The sequence below is a fragment of the Leucopleurus acutus genome (assembly GCF_964270905.1).
Source record: "Leucopleurus acutus genome assembly, chromosome: 2".
In the NCBI taxonomy this organism is placed as follows: domain Eukaryota; kingdom Metazoa; phylum Chordata; class Mammalia; order Artiodactyla; family Delphinidae; genus Leucopleurus; species Leucopleurus acutus.
Window position 1 is genome coordinate 68723021 of NC_139143.1, and position 7847 is coordinate 68730867.

Consider the following 7847-nt stretch of genomic DNA (forward strand, 5'->3'; position numbering starts at 1 on the left):
GAACTCCAGCGCTAATGATTCTATGTTGGAGAATCCATGTAACCCCTAGGATGGTGCCAGAGACAGGACGTGGGCTCACATCTCAAACTGCTTGCTGGAGAATGTCTGGAATACTAACTTGGAGATTAAATAGGCTTAGAAAAAACAAATCCAAGAGAGGTTACCAGGAACACCCACTAGAGAATTTTCCTGCACCCCCATACACACACGCACACGCACACACACACACACACACACACACACACACGCGCGCGCACAGGAGAATATTTATGAAAGAGTAGGGATCTGTGTCTGAATGGAGAGAATTTAGATGTTACCAAGAACTTGTTAGAAAGTATTATAAATCAACCAAGCAAAGGGATTTGCAAAGGACCCTATACAAGTCAGTCAAATGGCTGTAATTACACCCCTATGTGATTTCATCTTTATGGAAGGCAAATATGCTATGCTTTATAATTTTAATTTACACCTGAAATCTTGAATAACAAATGCCGGTGCTCTTGCCTGGATGCTCTTTACCCTCTTGTTTCACTCAAGTAAATTCCTACACATCTTTCAAGACTCTTGAAATATCAGCACAGAGTGGAAAGTCCATCCATAGTGGAGTTAGGAAGATCTGGGAGTTACAACTCTAACACCACCACATACTAGATGTGTGGTATTGAGTTACTTAACCTTTCTGGTCCTCAATTTTCTCATCTGTAAGATGGACATAAATGACTACCCCTGAAAGTTATTGTGGGAAGTAAACATGACAGTATATGTAGAGAGCCTGCAACATGGCAGGCATTCAGTTAGCAACTAATGGAAGCTAGTGTTACTCTGCCATATCCTCTGACGCCTTCTCTAAGCCAACCCACACTGATGTTGCCGTTGCTCTTTCCTCTGTGTTCCCAAAGCACCTTAAACACACCTGTAAGTACTCACCTCACAGTGTTACCTTCATTCATGGTCAAGTCTGTCTCCTCTAGGTTGTGAGACCCACCTCACAGTGTCATTCAGCTCTTTACTCCCTGAACCCAGAAAACACCCACAAAACAGGTGCTCAGAAAATCCACACTGAGTGAGTGAATGAATGAATGAGAAACTTTGTATCTGTCTTTTGCAATTCAGTGAATTGTAGCAGCCAGATTGGCAGATAGGGCAACACTTAAATGACTATGCTACCCAAGTCAGCCGGGAAAGCCTATTTTTGTCAGCAAAGTGAGAACATTGGGCCACCCTCCACCTCCACCTCCACTCTGCATTCCTCACAGAAAATGAGATTTGGATCAGAAAGATCATATACCTGTAATCTCACCCCATGCCTAAAATCAGTATTTCTCTTAGGGCTGGGTAGGGATAGACTCCGCTCTTGGCCCATGTTTGCAGGGGAGCCTGCCAATCACAAACACACACAAATGCGTTAAAGAACACACGACTCTTTGGTTACTTGGGACCTGACACTCAGCACTGCGACACCCCCTCTCATGGATAACACTGCTCAGGTCCCAGGGAACTGCTTCTTCATGTTTCCTGCCCAATGTCCTTGACACAAAAGGTGACAACATCTGAATGCTGTGAAGCTCCTGGGTTGTGCCACTACCCGTGCACACAGAGACTGTTTCAGAGCAAGTAGGATACAAAACAATGCAAGAGCTTAGGTAACAGAAAAAAGACAAGTGCACTTGTCAGATCCCTCCACTAAGATGCCTTGGATGCAATAGATTCTTGTATGAGAATACACCACCTCCCAGTAGCACCAAGTATACATTTTCTTGTTTCTCTACATGCTCTAATTTAAGGTCCCAGAGGTACGCACAAATTAATGCAGTATTTGCAACATATCACATGGAGGCTGATGAGTATTTTGCAAAATTAAACACTTCATATTACTCTTAAATGTATACATGTAGGTCTAGGCATAACGTATGTGAAACGTGACACTGACTTGACACTGAACACTAGAATCATCAGTAGCTTTTTTTTTTTTTTTTTTTTTGTGGTATGCGGGCCTCTCACTGCTGTGGCCTCTCCCATTGTGGAGCACAGGCTCCAGATGCGCAGGCTCAGCGGCCATGGCTCACGGGCCCAGCCGTTCCGTGGCATGTGGGACCCTCCCGGACCGGGGCACGAACCCGCATCCCCTGCATCGGCAGGCGGACTCCCAACCACTGCGCCACCAGGGAAGCCCTCATCAGTAGCTTTTGATAAAAATATTTAATAAGATTTTATTGCATTTTCAAAAAGTCAAGTAAAAAGTTTCAACTTTATTTAAATACTTGGTTTAATTTTTAACATTTGTTAATTATAAATTATATTTCTTCCCTTTAACTTTTGATTTTGAATATTTTAGAAAAATAATTCTTGAAAACATAAAAAGTGACAATTTTATTTGAAAATTGAATTTATGTTGTCATGATAATATATTCCAATTTTGTAATAATAATTGGATTCAGTCATCTTTGATATTTTGCCAATTTTCAGTCATATGAAAACTACAGAGAATTCCCTGGCGGTCCAGTGGTTAGAACTTGGAGCTTTCACTGCCAAGGGCACAAGTTCAATCCCTGGTTGGGGAAATAAGATCAACAACAAAAAGAAAACTATAGCTCTACGTGTATTTGTCAATGTAGGAGGATCAAACATAATTTAACAATTGTTTAGCTTGATTTATAGCTTTAAAATATTTAGACAGGGGCTTCCCTGTATGCGCAGTGGTTGGGAGTCCTCCTGCCGATGCAGAGGACGTGGGTTCATGCCCCGGTCCGGGAAGATCCCACATGCCGCGGTGCGGCTGGGCCCGTGATGGCCACTGAGCCTGTGCGTCTGGAGCCTGTGCTCCGCAATGGGAGAGGCCACAACAGTGAGAGGCCCCCATACCGCAAAAAAAAAAAAAAAAATATATATATATATATATATATATATATATATATATATATATAAATATATAAATTTAGACATATGGACTTCCATTTGTACTATTTCCCAGACCCTGCAAATCTTAGGGGCACACTTGCCTGTAAGTGGTCCAGTCAAAGGATTTGGGTTGCCTGAGGGGAAATGCTAGATGCGTTCAGATGTAAAAGGACAAGGATTTTCTGTTTTAAATTAGGAGAAAAACAAGCCTGCTATCAAAGTATCAGTGTACAAGCTTTATGTTCAAGCAGTGATGAAAATACTTGAAGCAGGAGATTATAAGTCTTATAACCCAGACAGCCCCACCTACAGCAAAACTCTTAACAGAATTTCAGCCCGAGGAAGACGGGTGAGGTATCTGCATCCAGCAGGATTGGAGCATGGGATCTTACCCCAGGGAAAACCTGGTCAGTCTCCTTTCCCTCCAAGGTCTCTCTACTTTCTCCAAGGCAGCCTCCCTGTCCCCCATTGACTTAGCCTCACAGAGTCCTTCAGTCCTTTCACATTTATTGAGCACCTACTACATACCATACACAAGGCCAGGTGCTTGATGTACAAATACAAAACTAAAGAGACATTATCCCTGACTTCAAAGAACTTTAGAGACCAACCTCCTCTCCTGCTGGAAAGAGGAAGGAATCACTTTGAGTTAATTGCAGGACCCATAAGAAAGAGGGAAGGAGGCAGAATATTAGAATCTGCGCTGGAGCCCAATATAACTAGTTATATCACTATGCAAGTAGTTATGTAATGCTTGAGGAACATTATCTTAAAATATAAGGTATCTTAAAATATCTTAAAACTAACTTCCTCCCCCCTCCTTGTTCTCAAGGTTGCTGATTCATTTTTTTAATTGGTCTGTTATTCAGTTAAAAAACATTTATTGAGTGCTATGTGCCAACGAAGAAATATGCAGTTCCTATTTTCAAAGAGGATAAAGTTACAAATGATGACTTTTTGACCATTTTAGCAGGGAAATGAGGTTTTGACCATTTTAGCAGGGAAATTTTAGCAGGGAGATGAAAAAAGACAAAACAGTACCCACAGGACATATGTCAGCTCTTATGAAATATTTACTATGCAGTATATGACAATGTATCATGTGTATGTGGTGGTATAATGTCCATACTTCTTGGGAAGAATTGTTCTTTTTTCTGTAATTACTGTTGATTTTCTGAAGTGATAATGATAGAAAAAGGCAGGTGTTTTTAAAATATTCTTAGCAGGATTAAGTATTTGTGGTCTTCCACAACTCTGTTCATAGCACCTTGACCTGACGCTTATGTGAGCTATATACATGATATTATGGTAAAATGGTCAAGATATCAGTTGTCATACTGTGAAAACCCTGTCTATGAAATCTGTATGTCTGAGAACCACTGGTCTCATGGATCCCCATCTATAACTAGTTCTTCTCTACCTTCATTTCTTTTTCCCAACCATAAAATAGGTGTTGCCTGCTCTCTGTTTTCTCTCTTTACACATTCACCTTTGGAAAGTTTATTCCTTTCAGGGTTTCAACAACACATTTCTACAGTGCTTTACAATTTATAAAGTTCTTTTACAGCATAAAGTAGTCCCTAGTGTCGGAAGGATATGGGTTTAAATCTAGTTCCTCCTTTTATTAGTTTTGTGATCATGTGTAACCAAACTCAGGTTTGGCTGTTTGCCACTTGAAAGCCGACGCTCAAGAGAAAAGTGTTGGTTGGAAAGGAAAGGTTGCTTTATTCAGGAGGCTGACAACCTGGGGAGAAGGTGGACTCATGTCCAAGAACCAACTTTGAAGATTCTGCTTAACCATGAAAGTTTTTAAAGGGAGAAAGTGGAAGTTAATCACAGTTAATCATCTGGGGAGGGGGTCAGCATCTTCATTATCTTCCACTGTGTGCAGACTTTCTTCTGATTGGTTGGTGGTGAAGTAAGAGGGCAGTGCTCCAGGAATCTGGTGCTCAGCCTGAAGTTAGCATCGTCCACCTGGGTGGGGGCCTTAGTTCCTGCAGAAGAACTCAGAGGTATATTTTATGTGTGTTCCTTGAGGAGGAACTAGGATCCTTCTTTATCACTGCATTATTGTTTCTTGATTGCTCCTCCTTTGTTTCTGCATTCCCTCACTTTTCTGATCAACAACTGTTTGAATCTTTGGAATTCAAGGAAGGAATTCAAGGAAGGTCTTGAATTCAAGGAATTCAACCTTTGGAATTCAAGGAAGGTCTAGGAGGCTGAAGTCTTTTTCCTACAAACAAGAAATGGGGGGACACAGAAAGGATTTGTACCCAGGACAGCCCCACAGAGTCCTGCTTGGTTTCACATGGTCAAGTTATTTCATCTTTCTAAGACTTGATTTCTTCATCTGTAAAAAGAGATAATAATAATACCTGCTCCCAGGGTTTTATGGGATGTGAATGAGATAATCAGTATAAAATGCTCACCATATCTTTTCAACAAAAGGTGCCAGGACTACTAGATATTGACATACAAAAGAATGAATTTGAACCCTTTCCTCAAGTCATATATGAAAATTAAGTGAAAATGAATCATAAGCTTAAATTTAAGAGGTAAAACTGCAAGCCCTCACCTCAATTTTGCCTATAAAACTCTTCCCTGAAACCCATCAGGGAGTTCAGGTTTCTTGAGCACAAGCTACCCATTATCCTTGCTTGACCTACAGTAAACCTCTCCCTGCTCCATACTCCTCTGTTTTCGTTCGTTTCGCCTCACTGTGCATTGGGCACATGAACTTGCATTTGACAACAAAAGTATACAACTCTTGGAAGAAAATATAGGAATAAATCTTCATGACCTTGGGTTAGGCAAAACCTTTTTTAGATTTGACATCTAAAGCACAAATGACAAAAGAGAAAAATACAAAAATTGGACTTGATCAGAATTAATAGCCTTTGTGCTCAACGGACACCAAGAAAGTGAGAAAAAACAAGCCATAGAATGGGAGAAAGGATTTGCAAATCATCTATGTAATAAGGGACTTTTATCTAAGAGGTGTAAAGAACTATTACAACTCAATAATAAAAGGACAACCCAATTTTTTAAATGGAAAAAGGCTCTGTATAGACATTTCTCCCAAAAAGATACACAAATGGCCAATGAGCACGTGAAAAGATGCTCAACATCATTAGTCATCAGAGAAATGCAAATCAAAACCACAATGAGATAAAATTTCACATCCACTAGCATGGGTATGATGAGAAAGACGGATAATAATAACAAGTGTCATTGAAGATGTGGACAAATTGGAACCCTCATACACAGCTGGTAGGAATATAAAATAGGGCAGCCACCTTGGAAAACAATTTGGCAATTCCTCAAAAGTTTAAAAATAGAGTTACCACACGACCTAGCAATTCTACTCCCAGGCATATCCTCAAAAAAAGTGAAACCATATGTTTACACAGAAACTTGTACACAAATGTCCACAGCAGCATTATTCATAGTTACAAAAAAGTGGAAACAACCCAAATAAATAAATAAATAAAATGTGATAGATCCATACAATGGAATATTATTCTGCAATTAAAAAGGAATGAAATAATGATACATGTTACAAAATGGATGAACCTTGAAAACATGCTAAGTGAAAGAAGCCAGACATATAAGATCACATATTACGAAAAGACAGTCCTTGGAATGGGAGAAAATATTTGCAAACAAATCAGCAGACAAAGGATTAATCTCCAAAATATATAAACAGCTCATGCAGCTCAATATTAAAAAAAACAAAAAACCCAATCAAACAATGGGCAGAAGACCTAAATAAATATTTCTCCAAAGAAGACATACAGATGGCCAAGAGGTACATGAAAAACTACTCAACATCACTAATCATTAGAGAAATGCAAATCAAAACTACAATGAGGTATCACCTCACACCGGTTAGAATGGGCATCATCAGAAAATCTACAAACAGCAAATGCTGGAGAGGATGTGGAGAAAAGGGAACCCTCTTGCACTGCTGGTGGAATGTAAATTGATACAGCCACTATGGCGAACAGTATGCAGGTTCCCTAAAAAACTAAAAATAAAATTACCATATGACCCAGCAATCCCACTACTGGGCATATACCCAGAGAAAACCACAATTCAAAAAGACACATGCACCCCAATGTTCATTGCAGCACTATTTACAATAGCCAGGTCATGGAAGCAAACTAAGTGTCCATTGACAGATGAATGGATAAAGATGTGGTCTATATATACAATGGTATATTACTCAGCCATAAAAAGAAACGAAATTGGATCATTTGTAGAAACGTGGATGGACCTAGAAACTGTCGTACAGAGTGAAGTAAGTCAGAAAGAGAAAAACAAATATCGTCTGTTAAAGCATATATGTGGAATCTAGAAAGATGGTACAAATGAACCGTTTACAAGGCAGAGATAGAGACATAGATGTAGAGAACAAATGTATGGACACCAAGAGGGGGGAAAGCTGGGGGGAGGGGGGAATAGGATGAATTGGGAGATTGGGATTGACAGGTATACACTAATATGTATAAAATAGATAACTAATAAGAACTTGCTGTATAAAAAATGGATAAACAAAATAAAATGTTTTTTAAAAAAGATCACATATTATATGATCTCATTCATATGAAATGTCCAGAATGGGCAAATCCAAAGAGACAAAAAGTAGTTAGTAGATTAGTGGTTGCCAGGAGTTGGGGCAAAAGGGAATAGAGAGTGACGGCTAATAGGTACAGAGGTCTTTTGAGGGTGAAAATGTTCTAAAATCAGTTGTGGTGATGGTTGCACAAACTGTGAATATACTAAAATTTAAAAGCTATTGAAGTGTACTCTGAGTGAATTTTGTGGGATATGAATTATATTGCAATAAAGCTGCTTTAAAAATGCTTAGTACAGTGCCTAGTACGTTTCCCAATTCATGAATGTTATTTATTGTGCAATGTAGCAGGTGTCCATCCTTATCTCACCCT